General features: G+C 42.1%; 2 pseudogenes; one reads left to right on the top strand and one right to left on the bottom strand.

Moving 5' to 3' along the window:
- Positions 1–807: 807 nt before the first annotated feature.
- Positions 808–2,604, bottom strand: LOC112923401 (60 kDa heat shock protein, mitochondrial-like; annotated as a pseudogene).
- Positions 2,605–19,362: 16,758 nt separating this feature from the next.
- Positions 19,363–20,473, top strand: LOC112923030 (adenosine 5'-monophosphoramidase HINT1 pseudogene; annotated as a pseudogene).
- The last annotated feature ends 305 nt before the right edge of the window (positions 20,474–20,778 follow it).

The raw sequence follows: 20,778 nt of genomic DNA on the forward strand, positions 1-20,778 counted from the left end.
GTAAGGGGTAGACCTGAGAATTCCTCAACAAGCTCCCAGTTGATGCTGATGGTGCTGGCTGGAGGCTGCACCGTGAGGACCCCTGCTCTAGGGGAAAGGACTGGGCTTTCTTTCTCCATTTCTGTATCCATAGCATCTGGGCCATCCTGAGACACAGTCAATAGTCAGCAAGTAGTGGTGTTGAGTGATTGAGTGCATTCAAAGATAGGTGCAGTGGGTTCTGCGCACCATGGCTGTTTCCAGTAATACACCAGGGGGAACCTGAACACCTGGGGGTTTATTGATGATAAAGATTGTTGGGGGAGGAGGCAGTGCCTGGCACACAAGGGAGCTCAGTGAGTATGTGAAATCAGGAATGTACAAATGTCTTTTTATTCAAAAATACAAAATAAATTATCTGTAGGCATGGACAATGACCAGTAAACCATTATATGTTGTCAACTGAAACCGGTAACTGATGGTTATAGCGATCTTCTTAAGCATCAGCCAGTCTTTTCTTTACTCATTTCCTTCAACTGACTTCTCTGAAGTTATGGTTGAGGAACACAGCCTTGAGCTTCCTCTCACAGTTCATTAAGAATGGTAAAGCAGGGATCCCTGGGTGGCGCAGCAATTTGGCGCCTGCCTTTGGCCCAGGGCGCGATCCTGGAGACCTGGGATCAAATCCCACGTCGGGCTCCCGGTGCATGGAGCCTGCTTCTCCGTCTGCCTGTGTCTCTGCCTCTCTCTCTCTCTCTCCCTGTGTGACTATCATAAATAAATAAAAATTAAAAAAAAAAAAAGAATGGTAAAGCACTATTCTAGGAATCAGAACATGCCACCTCCTGTACCACCTCCCATTCCACCCATTCCTGAGTCCTTCTCTTCTTTAGGAATTTCGGTGACTACAACAGAGAGGCCACTCCAGCAGCATCCAATAAAGCAATTCTTACCACCTTAGTTGGATCAATGATTCCTTTTTCCACCATATTCACAAAAGCATAGCATCATAACCAACTTCTGAGGAATTCTGCATAATTTTCTCAACTATCAATGATCCTTCAACACCTGCATTCTTAGCAATGGTCATTGCAGGAATTTTGAGTGTTCTCTTAATAATTTCGATACCAATTCTTTGATCTTCATTAGCTGGAGTTATTGAATCTAAGGCTGGAATGCATCGAAGCAGGGCACAACCCCCTCCCAGAACAATGCCTTCTTCAACAGCAGCTCTTGTGGCATTGAGGGCATCTGTAACTCTTTCTTTTCATTCACTTCAACATCACTTATCCCACCAACCTTCAACACAGCTACTCCATCTGAGAGTTTTGCCAGACATTCATTCAGCTTTTCCTTTTCATATTCACTAGTTGTGATATCTAACTGCTCAATGATTTCTTGAATACGTTTTTCAATTTGAGCCTTGTCACCTTTTCCTCTTAAAAGCATGGCATCATCTTTGGTCACAATGACCTCTCCAACTTTTCCTAAGTCATGAGGCTGAACATCTCTGAGATCTAGAGTCAATCCTTCTTCCCCAAACACTGCACCATGAGTAGCAATAGCCGTATCTTTAAGCAGCTTTGTCACCAAAACGGGGAGCTTTGACTGCCACAACCTGAAGACCAACTTTTACCCTATTTAAAACAAGTGTATTCAGAGCTTCTCCATAAACATCTTCAGCAGGAATTTTGAATGTTCTCTTAATAATTTCGATACCAATTCTTTGATCTTCATTAGCTGGACTTATTGAATCCAAGGCTGGAATGCACCGAAGCAGGGCACAGTGACCTGGGGCTTACGGTGACCTTGGTCAATTATGACCAAGGGCTTATGGTGAGCATTGGCAATTTCAAGAGCAGGTACAATGGACTGGACACTAGAAATCTTCTTCTCACTCAGTAGAACATAGGCATTTTGGAATTCACATTTCTGACCTTTTGATGTATTAATAAAGTATGGAGAAATATAACCTCGATCAAACTTCATGCCTTCAATAATTTCTAATTCATCATTCAGTGTTTTTCCATCCTTTACTGTGATGACACCCTTTCTTCCAACCTTTTTCATTGCATCAGAAATGATGTTGCCAATTTCTTTGTCTCCATTTGCAGAAATCGTAGCAACCTGAGCAATTTCTTCAGGGGTAGTCACGGGTTTAGACTGCTTCTTAAATTCAGCAATTACAGCATCAACAGCTAACATCACACCTCTCCTGATTTCCACAGGATTAGCACCTTTGCTAATCTTCTCGAAGCCTTCCTTGGCAATAGAGTGTGCCAAGACAGTAGCAGTAGTGGTGCCATCCCCAGCCTCTTCGTTTGTGTTATTGGCTTGAACAAGTTTAGCGCCAATATTTTTATATTTGTCTTTGAAGTCAATTGACTTTGCTACGGTCACACCATGCTTTGTTACATTGGGACTTCCCCAACTCTGTTCAATAATCACGGTTCTTCCCCACAGTAACGGCTACTACAGCATCGGCTAAGAGATCTACACCTTGAAGCATTAAGGCTCAGGCATCGGCACCAAATTTTACACCTTTGCATAGGCCCGAGTGAGATGAGGAGCCAGGACTCTGGACACTGGCCTGATCTGGCGGAGGACTGCGGGTAATCGAAGCATTTCTGCTGGACCGTGGCGGAGCGTGTGGGCGGCGAGGCAGGCCGCCGGCCGCGACTGAGGGGCTGTAATTGGCCTTATTAAGTGATTCATGAATTGGGTAGCATCCTATCCAGCAAGTAGGGGGAGATCCAAGGAGTTGTACAAAATGGATTTTTTTTAAAGATTTTATTTATTTATTCATGAGACACACACACACACACACACACACACACACACACACACACACACACACAGAGGCAGAGACACAGGCAGAAGGAGAAGCAGGCTCCTTACAGGGTACCCAACGTAAGACTCGATCTCGGGACTCCAGGATCGCGCCCTGAGCTGAAGGCAGGTGCTTAACCACTGAGCCGCCCAGGCGTCCCAAAATGGAAGGTTTTTTTTTTAAAATAGGAATGAGGGTGAGGCAAGGAAGGTGAAGGAAGAGAAAGGATTATTTCAGGCTGGGTTACTTTGTCTTAAGGGGAATGAGAAGGGGTTTCATCATGCAGATAACTTCATCTTCCTTTTGTGGGGGATCGAGAGGGCCCGTGTGACAGTTGCCTCACTGGTGTTGGCCAGAAAATTCCTGACCGACTGGTTAAGACTACATTTCTGGGGGAGGTTGAAACGGGATTTTGATTATGTATTAAGTGCCAGTTTGGTGACATGGCCTAGCATGAGTGACTTATCTTGGGCTTTTTTTTTTTTTTTTTTTTTTTAACTAGACTCCATACCCAGCATGGGGCTTGAACTCATGATCCAGAGATCAAAAGTCGAAAGCTCTACCAACTGAGCCAGCCAGGCATCCCAAGTGTGAGGTTTTGTTGTTGTTGTTGTTGTTGTTTTTTGTTTTTTAGCAGGTCGATCAATTTCTTATCTTTCTTCAAATGCAAAGATCTTCAAATGTTTTAGATTATTATCTTCTAATTGGAGCACTCATGCATATACATTCTATAAAGTATGGGGATTGTTTTATGGGAATCAGTTTCCAGATCCTGTGTTTTCATATGCACTCTTTTCTAAAATTGATCTTCTTTCAAAATTGATCCTTCCTTCAAAGGAGCTCCTTTGAGATGAAAGCATCATCTTCCTCAATCCCTATTTTCCTGTCTCTTGCCCATCCTGAATCCTACTGTGGCATATTATGCTGAGTGTACAAGTCTTTAAGCTACCTATAAAGAATTGACTAAAAAATATTTGTGTTAGGTTTGAGACAGTGAATGACCCTAATGGTTGAGTACCAAAACTGTGATTGTTTTTATTTTTTATTTTAAATTTAATTTAATATTTTAAAAAGTTGATTTAAATTCAGTTTGCCAACATATAGTATAACACCAGGTGCTCATCTCATCATGTGACCTCAATAATACTTGTCACCCAGTTATCCTATCCAACCCTACCTCCCCAATTTAATTTAATTTTTAAAATTTTTATTTAACTTCAATTTAGTTAACACATAGCACATTATTAGTTTCAGGGGTAGACTTTAGTGATTCATTAGTTGCACATAACAGTGCTCATTACATCGAGTGTCCTCCTTAATGCCCGTCACCTGATTATCCCATCCCCCTACCACCTCCCCTCCAGCAATTTATTTCCTATAGTTAAGACTCTTTTGTGGTTTGCCTTCTTCTCTGTTTTTATCTTATTTTATTTTTCCTTCGCTTTCTCTTTGTTCATCTGTTTTGTTTCTTAATTTCCACATATGAGTGAAATCATATGGTATTTGCCTTTCTCTGACTGAATTAGCTCACTTAGCATAATACCCTCTAGTTCCATCCACATCATTGCAAATGGCAAGATATCATTCTTTTTGATGGCTGAGTAATATTCCATTATATATATTGTTTATCCATTCATCTATCAATGGACATCTGGGTTCTTTCCATATTTTGCCTATTGTAGACATTGTTGCTATAAACATTGGGGTGCATGTGCCCATTCAAGTCACTATTTTTTTATCTTTTGGGTAAATTCCTGAAAGTGCAATTCCTGGATCATAGGGTAGTTCTATTTTTAACTTTCTGAGGAACCTCCATACTGTTTTCCAGAGTGGCTGCACTCTGCACACAGAGTGATTGAATTTCCACAAATAGTCTAAGAGAAAGGGCTCCCCTTTCTCTGCATCCTTTTCAACATCTGGTATTTCCTGAGTTATTAACTTTAGCCATGCTGACAGGTGTGAGGTGGTATCTCATGGTGGTTTTAATTTGTATTTCCCTGATGCCAAATGATGTTGAGCAATTTTTCATGTGTCTATTGGCCATTTGTATGTCTTTTTTGGAGAAATGTCTGTTCATGTCTTCTGCCCATTTCTTGACTAGATTCTTTGTTTTTGGGGTGTTGAGTTTGGTAAGTTCTTTACAGATTTTGGATACTAGTCCTTTATCTGTTATGTCATTTTTACAACTATATATATTTTTTAAGATTTTATTTATTTATTCACAAGAGACACACAGAGAGAGGCAGGGACATAGGCAGAGGGAGAAGCAGGCTCCTCATAGGAAGCCTGATGCAGGACTTGATCGTGAGGCCCCGTGATCACACCCTGAGCCAAAGGCAGACACTTAACCACTGAGCCCCCCAGGTGTCCCTTACAATTGGTTTTAATGTATTTGAGTCATTTTTTTAAAAGTAAGCTCTACATCCACATGAAGCTTGAACTCACAACTTCGAAATCAAGAGTCACAGGCTTAGGGACACCTGAGTGGCTCAGTGGTTGAGTGTCTGCCTTCCGCCCTGGGCATGATCCTGGAGTCCCGGGATCAAGTCCCATGTCAGGTTTCCTGCATGGAGCCTGCTTCTCTCTCTGCTTCTTTCTCTGCCTCTCTCTGTGTCTCTCATGAATAAATAAATAAAATATATATATTTTTAAGAGTCACAGGCTTTCCTGAGTCAGCCAAGTGCTTTTTGTTTGAATAATGTTGGTGCTAGATCATATTGTTGAGAATCTAGCTAAACTACTACAAAATATTACTGCTTCAGCATAATTTAAAAAAAAAGATTTTTATTTATTTATTCATGAGAGACAGAGAGAGAGAGAGAGAGAGAGAGAGAGAGGCAGAGACACAAGCAGAGGGAGAAGCAGGCTTCATGTAGGGAGCCTGATGTGGGACTCAATCCTGGGACTCCAGGATCATACCCTGGGCCGAAGGCAGGCACTAAACCACTGAACCACCCAGGGATCCCCCAGCATAATTTTTAAAAAAGATTTTATTTTTAAGTAATCACTACACCCATTGTGGGGCTTGAACTCACAACCCTAAGATCAAGAGTCACATGCTCCAAGGACTGAGCCAGCCAGGCACCCATCAGCATCATTTTGTGTGACCAAGCAGTCTATATGGGCTAGCCCTTCTTTAGGTATCATTTGCCTCTCCCTAGGTAACAACCACACTCTCTGACTTCCCCTCACCCCGTATGGCATATCAGAATGTGCTGAGTACGTCCTCCAGTGCCTGTGAGTAATAAACTTGTCCATTTCAATTGCCTTGTGGTATTCCATTGAAAGATGTTCACCACTCACACCCCCAGGTACTGCTTCACATAAGTTGATTTAACTAATTCGCAATGGGCATGTAATTCTGAAGTTCAGAGAATTGAATGACATTACCTTAATGATACTCTTCCCATGTCTACCTATGTGTCTACATGGACATGGTTTCTCAGTGCTTGCAGATATACAAGCAGAACCTAGAAATGGAACTGAGGCTGAACCTTTCTTATGCTGGCAGTTATTAACACTTATCTGTGAATGCATGAGTTAATTGGAAATAAAACCAGCCTATTTGTTTCATTAGCAGATACATTTTGGTAGAATTTTACTTTATATGTTTAAAAATTATATGTCAAGATGTATGTCTTTATGTTGCATCTGTCAGTTGTGTACTAATCATCATTGTAATGCTGACTCAAGCTGAAAGGATTTATTTTGAACACTTAGCCATATACAGAAAATATGTATGGCTCAATTTATATTCATATTTTGGTTGCTGGACAGTCTGGTGGAATGGTCTATTAAAGATTTTCAAGAATATAAATGGTTACATCAGAATACGGTTGTTTGGGGGAAGTGGAAGAGAAATAATCATTCAAGGAATAAAGAAAAGATGTAAAAGTGAGAAAGAGGCAGCCTCTGACATCTGGGGGCTGGCCTGACTCCAAGAGCTTGGCCTCAGTGTTGTTAGAAGTTGACGCAGCACTCACAGCCATGATGTTCTCCTGAGCACCTGATGGTCTCACAGTACACCAGCATCAGATAGGGTCAATCTTTGATTGAGGCAATATGAGCCAGAAAAGAAATAGGACCACTGTATTATTTTTTAAATTATTTTTAAAATAATATTTATTTATTTGTGATAAACACACACAGAGAGAGGAGAGAGACAGGCAGAGGGAGAAGCAGGCTCCATGCAGGGAACCTGATGTGGGACCTAATCCCGGGACTCCAGGACTATGCTCTGGGCTGAAGGCAGGTGCTGAACTGCCGAGCCACCCAGGGATCCCCTGTATTATTTTTTTTTAAAGATTTTATTCATTTATTTGAGAGAGAGAGAGAGCATGAGCAAGGGGAGGGGGAGAAGGAGAAGCAGACTCCCTGCTGAGCAGGGAGGCTGACTTGGGGCTCTACCTAGGACCCTGAGATCTTGACCTGAGCCAAAGGTAAACACTTAACTGACTGAGCCAACCAGGCACCCTGAAATAGGACCACATTATAATTTTGTGTAAGCATGGATGAAAACAAGCAAACCAAAGTGATGCTAAACATCTTTATGGCAGATACCCCTTAGGAAGGGCCTCCTGATTCTCACTTCCCAGAGGCCATGCCTTTGTATCATCCCTTCCCCTTGAGTGAGTGGGCCCTGTAACTTGCTTCTAACAAATTGAATCTGATAAAGATGAGGGTTATTTTAAATTATGTGGCAAAGCTGAAGGGATTTTGCAGATGTAATTAAGGTCCCTAATCAGGTGATTTTTTTTAAAATTTATTTATTTATGATAGTCACAGAGAGAGAGAGAGAGAGAGGCAGAGACACAGGCAGAGGGAGAAGCAGGCTCCGTGCACCGGGAGCCTGATGTGGGATTCGATCCCGGGTCTCCAGGATCGCGCCCTGGGCCAAAGGCAGGCGCTAAACCGCTGCGCCACCCAGGGATCCCTAATCAGGTGATTTTTGAATTCATCAAAGGAAGACTTACCTGAGTGGCCCTGACCTAATCAGGGGAGCCCTTTGGAGGAAAGTCTAGGCTTTCCCTAATGGCAGAGTCTCCAGCAGTAAAGACTTTTCTTTGTTGGTTTTGAAGAACACACTGACATGAATTCTATAAGCTTCAAAGAAATGGATTCTACCAACAACTAGAGGGAGCTTGAAGATGGATTATTTCCCGGTCCAGCCTCCAAATGAGAATGCAGCCCCTTGGCACTTGAATTGCAGCCTTGTGAGACTGAGTGGAGGATCTAGTTAAGTCATGCTACAGCCTTACCCACAGACACTCTGAGACAATGGTGCTTAATAAATGGTTGCTAAATTTTGGTAATTTGTCTGAAGCAATAGTAAACTAATATAATTCTGCTCTCTTTGCTACTATAAGTGATTGTTTCTCTACCATTTAAAGCTTTAGCCTTCTCTATTATTTTCTCCTTTTAGCTAAACTTTATTTAACCCAACATAGAATTAATCCTTCTTGACAGCATCCAATTCAGAGCAGAACCCCACTTCCTTGAATTCTCCCAGAAAGCACCTAACGCAAACCTAAATTCTCTGAGTTGTTTCTAATACCTTGCCACTTGGACGTGCCCTATGGTTCCCCATGGTAAATGTTCTTCCTTCTTGCAATGAGTCTGTAAACTCTACTTGTTGCTGGTCATCTTTGGTTGGAGGGAATTGACAAAGTTTTTGCTTTTTGAAGAAGAGCTTGCTCATGTACTTCTTAAAAGGCTAAAGATGGACATCAACTCACTATATTTGGATTCCACTAGTTATATTTAAAAGAGTGGTATAACAGTTTAAAAATACCACTATTTTAGTAGATTAGAAATTATATAATTTGCAACTGTTTAATTGTAGAATGAAAAATTAGCATGCTGACTTTAAAATTTGCAAAGAGACACATTGCTTTACAAAATTCTTTTGGGATTATACTCCCCCTTCAAAAATATTTGAACACCCTGCTTTATATCATCCTTCTTTCACCCTAGATCTCATTGTTGTCCATGATTTCAATTGTAAGTCCTAGTGCTACATCCAAGGAACTGAAGATTTCTACTGTGTCTGGGGATCCCATCCTCAGAGGGGAGGGCAGGTGTGAAATATGCCAGACGGGCTGGCTCAGTGTCCAGATGGGGCACATACACAGAACCATGTGAGCTAGAACAGGAAGCATCTTGTTGACAAACATTGTGGACTGATGACCAAAAAGACTTCCAAATGCCTGATTGTTACCCATGAGCTAAGACCAGCACAGAATGGAGGTGAAGGGTATGTTAAAATAGGGGCATAGTGTGGTAGGAGATCCAGTAATGTCTGAATTTCTGGCCAACCCAAATAGATAGCATTTAGAGACAGACTTAAATCGATTGAACAAAAGTAAAGAATTGCTATATTTCTTACACACTCGAGTTTGTTGTTGCAGATTGACACCTGCTATATGTAGAGCATTTTGCATATACTTTGGTGATGGTATAGGGTTCATTGGTGATGAGAAGCCCACTCAAGAATACATGGATCAACCCCAGGTTAAACCCTAAGGATAAAGAGTGCCTGAATGTAATTTCTGGGCACATTTTTACTTGCCCAGAAGTTCTTTTCTTTTCTTTTCTTTTCTTTTTTTTCTTTCTTTCTTTCTTTTTTTTTTTTTTTGATAGGGAGCTTTTCTGTGCTTTTTGGACAACATCCTGCTTCTTTCCAAAGCCAACAGAACCGGTTGCTGGACTCACACAGACAGCGCCTGTCAAACCCAACAGGAGTGGATGGCTACATCTCTGCCTGCACCTGTTGTCCTCACCCATTTACACCTCTTGCTATTGGAATTGCCGCACATGCCTGAGGTGCAAAGGAAGCCACAAGTCACATACTTGGAGCAGGAATGAGGACAGTTTGGGGAACAGTCAATGCTTCTTCCAAACGCCAGAGAGTTCCTTTCCTCTGCTTCCTTCCTATAACTCTATAAATGATAAATGAATTCACTTCTTTGAGGGTACATGGCATAGGAACGGAATAATATAGCACAGGGGGAGATAGAAATGATTTGAATGTGGGTGGATACGTTGTAACCACTGAAATCAGAGATTAAGGGTGTGTATGAGTCACTGGGAGCTTGTCATGTTGCCCCAGTGTTTGGCTGCCGGGACTGAGCCCCTTCCTTCCGCCCTTTGGCTGATGGATGCAGAGCACCTGTCTTTTCATTGAGGCTCATGGATACCATGAAACTCTGTTTCATTTTCCAAACACAAAGAAAACTTTTATCCTGGCCTCTAGTGAAGGAGCGGAGGTGAAAGAAACTCTGAGAGGTGGTTAGGGATCCTGGCTGCATCACTTTGGAGTAGAGATACTCAGGCAAGCAGAAACTTGAGATTTCTCCAGTGTAGAGTGGGGGCTCATTATAATAGGACGATGGGTTTTACAACGTTCTGGTAAATCAGGAGTTTTTGTTATGTATATTGCCGTTGAAACCAAGATCCTGCTGGGTCTGTTCCTGCTACTCAAGAGGGGAGAGTAAGAAAGGAAGGTGGAGAAGGGACTGCCCATTTTGCATCGAAACATGGCAAGTCTTTGGCCATCCAGCAGCTTTTGATGGCTGCGGTGAAAGTAGCGCCCCATCCTTGAGTTGCATTGGGCATGTAACTCAAAAGATTTGAGGGTCCTGATGGAAGGATATGTAAATCTCACCCAATTCTCAGCTGCTCTTAACAGTTCATTTGAAATTGCATCTAATTTAGGCTCATTCATCCAGCGGACGTGGAAGAGCCTGCCACAAGGCCTGATAATCACTTCACAATGAAAACCTGACTGTAGGAACATCAGTGTTGCTATGACAACCACGAAAGAAGCCCGGTTGCCCACGGTTACCTATGTTAGCAGATGTCACTGGTGCTTGAGTCTTAGCTTGAATGAGCCTGGGGAGCATAATGGGGAGAGGCAATGGGAACTGTGTGAGTGGGTCTGAATGAAAGAACCTTTTTGCCCCCGTGGGCATCTCTGATACCCTTTTTGTTTTCTTATCACTAATGGGTTCATGAAGACTCTTTCTCATTATAGGACCATTGAGTTGTCATCTTGGAGCCAGAGAGTTCTAAAATGACCCCTCCGCTGAAAGCCCTTTCTTTTTTGGTTTCTTTAAAAAATTCTTTGTAAATTTTAAAAATAAGTAATACAATCGTGTGGCTCAGGCCTCAAAAAATGCAAAAGGGGTGTGGGGAGGTTCTCCTTCCCATCCTTGCCTCCCATCTACCCACTCCCTGTTTTTCCCCAGAGGTGGTTCTTATGCTGCTACAGATCAATACAAGATTTATTTCCTTCCTTTTATCTTTATACAAAAGAATTTATAAGACATATTTAAGAATAATGTATACACACCGTTCTGTACCTTGGTTTTTTCTTTAATATATCTTGAAATGGCCTCATATCAATCCATAAAGTGCTTCTTCAATCTTCTTAACAGTGCAAAGTATTCCATTATATGTCTGTGCCAAATGTGGTTAACCGGCCCCTACTGATGGGCATGAAGGTTGCTTCCAGGTCTTTGTTGTCACAAAGAAGGTTGTAATGACAAGGCTTGCCTTAATGCCATTTTGCTTGAGCGAGAAAATTTCTAGCCGTCATGTTGCTGAGTATATGGATTTGTCACTTTAAATTGTCATCCGTGGATCTTCTGATTTGTGCGCCTCCCAGCATGTGAGGCCACTTCCCCACAGCCTCACAAAGAGCGTTTTGTCAAACTTCTGGGTTTTTGCCAATCTGGTAGGTGAGAAATGTTATCTCGTTAGGGTTAGAATCTGCATTTTTCTTGTATGTATTTAATTTTATTGAACTGTCTATTCATAGGTTTTGGGTTTTTCTCTTGGGTTGTTGGCCTTTTTCTTGGGAGGAATCTCTTAACATATTAGGGAGATTAGCCCTTTGTGCTATGAATTTCAATTATTTATTCTCTTTCATTTGTCATTTACCTTTGACCTTGACAGTATAACATAACAGATATGAGCACAGACTCTGGAGCCAGCCTGTCCACATTCACATTCCAGCTCTGCCAATACGCTGTATGTGACTTTGAAAATTTGCTCCCCGGGCTCATTTCCTCATCTATAGAATGAGGATCATAGTGCCAACCTCATACGGCTGTGAAGATTAAATGCTTAATATATTTAAAGTGTTTGTAACAATGCTTTATACAGAACATGGTAAGTTCTATATTTGGTACCCATTATTATTTAAAACATTTTTTTTGGTTCCTAGATTTTGAGTCACAATTAGGGAGGCCTTAGGAAACTTTCCCTATGCCATCCTTTGCACTGCTCGTGATTTTTTTCACATACTTCTACTAGGAAAGTTGTGTAGCCAAGTGGTTATGCACACTAGTTCTTTTGAGTCAGGCAAATCTGAGTTTCAGTGGCTACTCCCGCCCTTACTACTAGCTAAGTGACCTTGACCAAGTCATTTCACCTCCTTAAATGAGGGTTAAAACAACACCTGCTTATAAGGTGGCAGTGATCATTGGGACTGTGGCTGCTCCATGGTGAGCGTGCATGCAAAATAGATGGTGGCCATTGCTTTTATTATCATGGTGCTGGCCACATGGTAATCCATTTAATTTCCACTCCCTACCTTTCTTTCTTTTTACAGATTTTATTTATTTATTCATGAGAGACAGAGACAAGCAGAGACACAGGTAGAGGGAGAAGTAGGCTCTCTGCAAGGATCCTGATGCAGGACTTGATTCCAGGACCCTGGGATCACGACCTGAGCCAAAGGCAGATGCTCAACCACTGAACCACCCAGGCATCCCTCCACTCCCTGCCTTTCCAGGTCCCTAAGTGCAGGGACTGTGTACTGTTTTTTATCCCCAGAGGTCTGCATGGAAGAGCCCTAACAAATGCTGACTGATGAATGAGTAGAGAAACAAGCTCAAAGCACTTTAGAGATTGCTTAGTATAGATTATCTCCGGTGCTTTGCAGAGGAGAGAAAGAAGGCAGAGTGATTTGACCAGGGTCAGAATCGGAATGGAACCTGGAACTTTTGACTCTCGTTTTTGGAGGGGCTCTTTCTACCACTCAAAAAGGCAGCAGCTAGGTAGAGGAGAGAAAACTTGTAGCCCTTGATGCCATGTTGGCCCCAGACTAGGAAGGGCGATGTTCAGTGTCCTTCACAGCGGACAACTCCCTCATTACTGCACAGTGTCTTCCACTCCAGCTTCTGAAATATTATTCATTTTCCTTGCTCTTGGTAGACCCATTAAAAAAGAAAAAAAATGGGGCACCTGGCTGTCTTAGTTGGAAGAGTATGGGATTCTTGATTTTGGGGTTGTGAGTTCAAGCCCCATGTTGGGCATAGAAATTACTTAAATAAATAAATTTAAAAAACCCCTCAGGGTGCCTGGGTGGCTCAGTTGGCCAAATGTCTGGCTTTGGCTCAGGTCATGATCTTGGGGTCCGGGGACCTGTATCAGCCTCCCTGCTCAGCGGGGAGTCTGCTTCTCTCTCTCCTTCTGCTTCTCCTCCTGCTTGTGCTCTTTCTTTTAAATAAATAAATAAAATCTTAGAAATCAATCAATCAATCAATCAACCAACCAACCAAAAACTGTGACATTGAACTGAATTTCTCTGGGCTTGGCTCCTCTGTCTCTAAAATGAGAGCAATCATTCATTTATTCTCTTGTTCATTGAATAAACATTCTTAGAGCTTTTGTAGACTCTATTTCTGCCTTTAATGGACCCTGAGCCTACGAAAATGGACAGAGTGAGAGCTTTGTGCTTAGGGAGCTCAGAGAACCGTAGAGCAACTGCCCCAATAATCCATCAACAATGCCTGACTCTTGGGGTCCCTGGGTGGCTACAAAGTTAGGTGTCTAACTCTTGATTTTGGCTGTGGTCATGATCTCAGGGTGGTGGGATCAAGCCCTGAGTCGGGCTCTGCACTGGGCATGGAGCCTGCTTAAGATTCTCTCTCTCCAAAAAAAAAAAAAAAAAAAAAAAAGATTCTCTCTCTCCCTCTCCCTCTGCCTATCTCCAATCTCTCTCTCAAAAAACAAAACAAAACAAACAAAAACAACAACAACAAAAAAACACACAAAAAACAAAACTCTTCTTTACATTGCTGGGCTGCATAAAGCCTGCATGTGGTGCCTTGGAGAACACAGCTGAAGAACTGTTTATCTGGCATGGGGCGGAGGTAATGAAACTTCAGAGAGCATGTGACATTGGAGCTGCCTTCTGAAGGATAACTAGGTGTACCAAGTTTATTGACCTTGTGCTGTTTTTAGATTTTTCTTGGCTGATAATGCCTTTGTATGACAGGCCTTGTTGGGAGCAGATGCAGAGATTACTCAGGAGCTCAGGGCTTTATACTTCTTTGATGTGATGATGCTTCCTCTAGCCAAGCCCTGGCAACCCTGGTTTCAACTTCCGTCCCCTGTGTGGGGATGCCAGATTTAGCGAATAAAAATCCAACACTCTAGTCAAATTGGAATCGCAGATAAGCTGTATTTGTTTGGGAGGTATTTATACTAAAAATTTATTTGTTGGTTATTTGAAATTCTAGCTTACCTGGGAAATCTGTATTTTATCTAGCAAACGTACCCTGTAGTACGTGCCAGAAAAACTCACTGCTGGGGTTCCTTTTCTCCAGCAGGTTACCTTTTTAGACACAGAAGATTCAGGTTGGCTCAAGCCCTACTGCTTTCCTCAGAACCCATTGTTCCATGATAAAACAGACATCTCTGCCACTCCAAACTTTGAGAGAGAAGGTTACCTCAGTGCTGCCATCTGGGGAAACTCCAACCTGCCCTGTTATTTCCTGCTTGTACAACCCACCTACCACTCTCTGTTCTCTAGATAGGAAGGAGACATCAGTGTCTGTGTTTGCAGACAGACCCCGGGCCTGAAATGCCAGGGGATATGGATATGCATTGCACTTTTCCAAGAAGGCTCAAAGTTTGGCAGTATAAAGTGACCCCCTCTGCTCCATAGGCTGGTTTAATAGCATCAGCTGGTATGCATTCATACATTTCCTAGCTCTGCCTATCTGGAAGAATGATGCTCCAGGAGCAACAAACATACTCGAAGCCCACATCTTAGTTTCTAAACACTATTCTCCAATAAAAGGAACAGAAGCTTGAGGAATGGCTGATTCCAGGATTGGGGGAAGGGAGAGTACAAGATGAGCCTGGAGCATTATGTAACTACTCAAGTAAAGAAGTAGTCAAAAAAACCCAGAACAAAGTGAAACTAAAAACAAACAATGGATGAAGGTGTTTCAAGAGGACTTAGGACCCAGTCTGGAAGAGCTCCCATGGCCAAAAGGGGAACAATTTGAGCAACAAAATAAATAACAATAGTATTAGATTAGAATCCAAGTAAGTGATTATTAATAAATGAATGAATGAATGAATAAATAGATAGGAGAGAAGGAATAAACCTTACTGGATAATTCCAAATAATTTATGTAGATATCCCCTCTTGCCAAGAGATGGGACTTATTTCTTCCCTCCTTGAGTGTGGGCTGGACTTGGTGACTCACTTTCAAACATGGGAATATGGAAAATTAACAACTTTGCAATGAAGAAACCTGGCGGACACCACCTTGGCCAAGCGATCAAGTTCTAACATCACCAGAGATAAATCGTGGTGATCTTATGTGCCCTACATGCAATGCAGTGAGAAGGGTACTTTTACCTGTAAACCCTTAAGCCCAGTCTATTGGGAGAAAACATCAGGCAAAATCAAATGGAGGAACATTCTTAAAAACAGCCGACCAGTATTCTTCAAAAGGTCAAGGTCATGAAAAGGCAGAGGAAAGACCCCTAAGCTCGCTGGTCAGAGGTGACTAAGGAAACATGGTGACTAAGTGCAGTGTGGCATCCTGATAGACTACTGGATTGAAAAACAAACATTCATGGAAAAGCTGGTGACATCCAACTTCACAGTAACATACCAACATTGGTTTCTTAGACTTGACAAATGAAGCACAGTAACAAAGTGTTAACGTTAGGGGAAAGTGGGTGGGGGAATATGGAAACTCGCTGCATTATCTTCTCAGCTTTCCTACAAATGCAAAATAACAAAGTGAAACAAAAACTGTAGGGCAGCTTAAACATATAAGAGTTCAGTTTCTTTCATGTACATTAAGTTCAGAGATAAACAGTCCAGGACTTAGATGGTGGCTCCATGATCCTCAGGGATCTGGGCTGCTTCTATAGATCTTCCGCCATTTTTAAGTCCTTTGCTTCATGACCCAGGATGGCTGCCAGAATGCCAGACTTCCTGGCTGCATTCCACACGTCAGGAAGGAGGAAGGAGGTGGGAACCCTTTTAGTTATTTCCCTTTAAAGAGCTTACCCAGAAACCCTACTTCTACCACATTGGCTGGGGCATATCCAGTTGCAAAGGAGGCCAGGAAAGGCAACCTTTTTCTGGATGCATTGTGCTCTGAATAAAACCAGTGATCCGTTATGAAGGAAGAAATGAATACTGGTTAGGCATCTAGTGATTGTTGAGCTTTCTGTTTATATGTATCAGGTGGTCTGTGACCTTCTTACCTCAGTTGTACCTGGAGGAAGAAAGACCGGCTCCCATGAAGTCACCTTCTGTTTCTGTGTCTATTTTCTTGCCTTGAAGAAGGGAAATGTCCCAATACTTCCTTTTTTTTTTTTTTTAAGGATTTATTTATTTATTTATTCATAATAGAGAGAGAGAGAGAGAGAGAGGAGAGAGAGGCAGACACAGGCAGAGGGATAAGCAGGCTCCATGCCGGGAGCCTGATGTGGGACTCAATCCTGGGACTCCAGGATTGTGCCCTGGGCCAAAGGCAGGCGCTAAACCGCTGAGCCACCCAGGGATCCCCCCAATACTTCCTACCAGTTTGACAACTTACTTCATAGATCTCTGCATTAAAAACTTCAGTTTTCTGGTTCTGTTGGTTGGTTGGAAGTGAGCATTGAAGGACAGTTTACTTCTCTCTGGCAAGCTGTGTGCGTAATCTCAGATTCCTTTGCTCTGGGGCTCTAGGTCTTTGTCAATTTATAATAGGGCTACATCCCAATATACCCATCCTAAATAAAAAATATCATGAGTTGAAAATATGTCTCATACACCTTACCTACTGCACATAACAGCTTACCCTCACCTCTCTTAAATGTGCCCACGACCTTTATATTAGCCTTCAGTTGGGCAAAATCACCTAACACAAAGCCTATTTAATAATAAATTATTGAATAACTCATGTAATTTATTAAGTACTGTACCAACAATGAAAAACAGAATGGTTGCATAAGTACAGAGTAGTGTTAAGTATGTCAGTTGTTTACTCTTGTGATTGTGTGGCTGACCAGAAGCTGGGGCTCTCAGCTCATGGCCAGCATCACGAGAGAGAATTGTACGATGTGTTGTTAGTCCAGGAAAAGATTAAATTCGACATTCAAAGTATGTTTTTTACTGAATGCCTATTGCTTTCGCAACATTATAAAGTCGAAAAATCATAAGTCAAGCCATCTTAAGTCAGGCACCATCTGTATAGGTAAAATTTGGGGCAGGAGGAAAAGTCTGTTTAATATCCTATGAAACAAGGTCACTGAGATAATTGAGAAGCAAGATTGACAGGGTGAGCATTTTACATGATCTGGTGGTAGGACAGATTGGCATCTCTCCCTCCTCCAGAAGGTAATTTGGCAGATATATCCAAAGTCTTCAAAATATTTACACCTTCTAGAAATTGTTTTCAGGAAGTCATCTGAATACAAGAAACAAAGAATTAATCAGAGATATTTATTTCAGGGTTATTCATAATGTGAACAAAATAGGAACCAATGTGAAGTAAAATGATGGACCATTTATGAGGTGGGATTTTATGTAGCGAATAATGATAATGTTCGTTATGATTTAAAAATAGCATGGGGGTGTCAGCATGGCTCAGTTGGTTAAGATATACGGTCTTTGTGAATGTAATTAAGTGAAGGATCTTGACATGAAACCATCGTGGATTTGGGGTGGGCCATGAATCCAGTGACTGGTGACCTTGTCAGTTAAGGACAGGACACGCACAGACAGGTACAGAGAGAAGAAGGCTGTGTGAACATTGAGGCAGAAACCCAGTAGGTGTGCAGCCCCGAACCAAGGACTTTCAAGAGTGGTTGGGAGTCATCAGAAGCTGGAAGAGAAGCATGGAACAGATTCTCACAGCCTCCAGAGGGAAGCAACACTGTCAGCAACTTGACTGCAGACTTGTAGCCTCAAGAGAGGCTACTGTGAGAGAATAAGTTTCTTTTTAAGCCATGGCGTTTGTGGTAATTTGTTACTGGCAGTCCTAGGAAAATAATCCACCCCTCACTTCTTTTCCTCTGCCCCCGCATGTGCATTAGGACTTCTTTTAACCTTTTTTATTTCTAAACTTTGCAGTGATCTTTCCAGTGATGAGCATGCATTTCATTTGGAATGGGAGAAGATAAACTTAAGAGGAAGGAGGGCAAGGATCTGAAAATGCAGTGTTTGGGGACGATCAAGACCATGCAGAGTCTGGCTGAGGTGGGTCAGGGTGACTCTGTGTGTCCAAGACTGAGATGCTGGTGGCTTAACAGGATGGAAGATTGAAACCACCTGTGTCAACATGATTACCATTTACTCCAGAAAACTCTTGCCCGGGGAAGATAAGATTGTAAACCTTTAAATATTTCACCATTTGCTTTGGACACTCCTGAAAACCGATTTATTTAAACAAGAGATTGCCCAGTTGGGCACATAGTCCTGTTCTTAGAAGCACTGGCTGCTCTCCTCAGCAAAAAGTCCATTTACCAAACAACCATTTACTAATAAAGACTCATTCTAAGGTTCCTGCCTTGCCGTGGCTGCCAATCCTAGACTGTATTAAAAGACCTGCCTTAAGCCACTTGAGCTCAGACACCAAAACCCAATAGGTATCTGCCTCTGGTCTGCTCCTGAGAGCCTCCTAGGCTTGATTGAGGTGGAGCTGCTGCCTCTGACAGCACATAGGTAAAAAATACGGCTTTGTTTTGTGCACAGGATGTTCTGGTGGTCTTTTCTGGGTGGTCACAATGTATAAGTCTTTGTGTGTATGTGTGTGTTCACGTGTGTGAGTGCAAAAGGAGGTGAGTGTATTTATGCACATGTGCACATAGTGGTCAGAGGTTGGGTTGCAGAGTCCAGCAATTTGTGATTGGTCCTGAATGCCAAGCTAGGGGATTTGAATTCTCTTCCATAGGCAGTGGGAGCCTTGAAGACTTGAATAGAGAGATGATGACATGCCTAGGTCAGCATTTTGGAAAGATCTGTGATTCCAGGCTCAGGAGAAGTCTCAGGACCATAGCTAAAGGTTTAGAAGATATACGCATATCTACAAGATATGCGTATATCTTCTAAACTTGGGGCATAGAGTGGACAAGATTGCCAGACAACAATGCAGTGGATGACTAGGATGAAAGCTGGCTGCTGGTTCTTTCCACTTGTCTAGCAGGAGGTAGAGCCTATGCCCTTCCCTTTGAATCTGTAGCCTTGGGCCTCGTTTCGTGGGATCAACAGAATGCAATGGAAGTGATGGAGTGTAACTTCTGAGGCTATGCCTTCAGAGATTGGCAGCTCTGACTTCCTCTTTGGAATGTTTCCTTTTGAACCAGACTGTAAGAAGTTTGATACCCTTGAGAACACTGTGTTGGAAGGAAGCCCATACTCACCATGTAAAAAGAGAGAGGCCACGTGGAAGAAAGCATGGAGGTACAACAAAAAGAAGTGAAGCTTTCTTGAAAATTCTATTCCAGTTCAGTCACTAGCTGAATGCAGCTAAGTGAATGACCCAGTTGATGCCACTTGCAACAGAAAAGCCACCAGCTGATGCCTCTCTGGATTCCTGTCTCACAGGAATAGACAACCCAGAGAAACAGCTAATGTTTCTCGAATATTTAGTGCATGTCAAGGATAGTGGTAGGCTGTATTGTTAGGATGTCAGTTATCCATGATTCGTTTTACAAATTCTTGTTATTTTAGCCACTGAGATTTTAATATTCATGATTCTCATTAGCTATTTACCTGAAAATATACCTATTACATATGTAACTTTTCTTTTTATTCATAAGTAATTGCTGAATCAGAAATATTCTCTTGGCGCGGGAGGAGGCTGCAAGGGCTGATGAGATTGCCAAGGCTCAGGCCACCTGGCCTGGAGGTGACATGATCTTCAGAAAGATCATACGCAAGGAAATCCCAGCCAAAATCATTTTTGAGGATGACCAGTGTCTTGCTTTCAATGACATTTCCCCTCAAGCACCAACTCATTTTCTGGTGATACCCAAGAAACATATTTCCCAGATTTCTGTAGCGGAAGATGATGATGAAAGTCTTCTTGGACATTTAATGATTGTTGGCAAGAAATGTGCTGCTGATCTGGGCCTGAAGAATTATTATCGAATGGTGGTGAATGAAGGTTCAGATGGGGGACAGTCTGACTATCATGTTCATCTCCATGTCCTTGGAGGCCGGCAGATGAATTGGCCTCCTGGTTAAGCATGTTTTAGGGATAATTTTCCCTTCTCTAGGCAATGGTCAATATTTTTAAGTTCCAGTATGTTAAACAGTATACTTACTTTTGCCTGTGTATGGATAGATTGAGGAAGTAGTTTTTAAAACCCATACATAATAAAAGACAATGTTGCATGGTTAAAAAAAAAAAGAAATATTTTCTCAATATATATTAAAGTCAAATAAGATGTAAGTCGAGAAGAATCCAACTTTGTGTCCTGAATTAGTCACATATGCTATCTTTCTTTTTCTTTCTTTCTTTTTTTTCCTTAATATTTCATTTATTAGAAGGAGAGAGATCAAGAGCACAAGTGAGAGGGAGGGGCAGGGGGAGAGGGAGCAGCAGACTCCCCACTGATCAGGGAGCCTGATGCAGGGCTTGATCCCAGGACCCTGAGATCATCACCTGAGTTGAAATCAAGAGTTGGACAGCCAAACTACTGAGCCACCCAGGTGTCCC

This window comes from Vulpes vulpes, chromosome 14, assembly GCF_048418805.1.
Source record: "Vulpes vulpes isolate BD-2025 chromosome 14, VulVul3, whole genome shotgun sequence".
NCBI lineage: Eukaryota > Metazoa > Chordata > Mammalia > Carnivora > Canidae > Vulpes > Vulpes vulpes.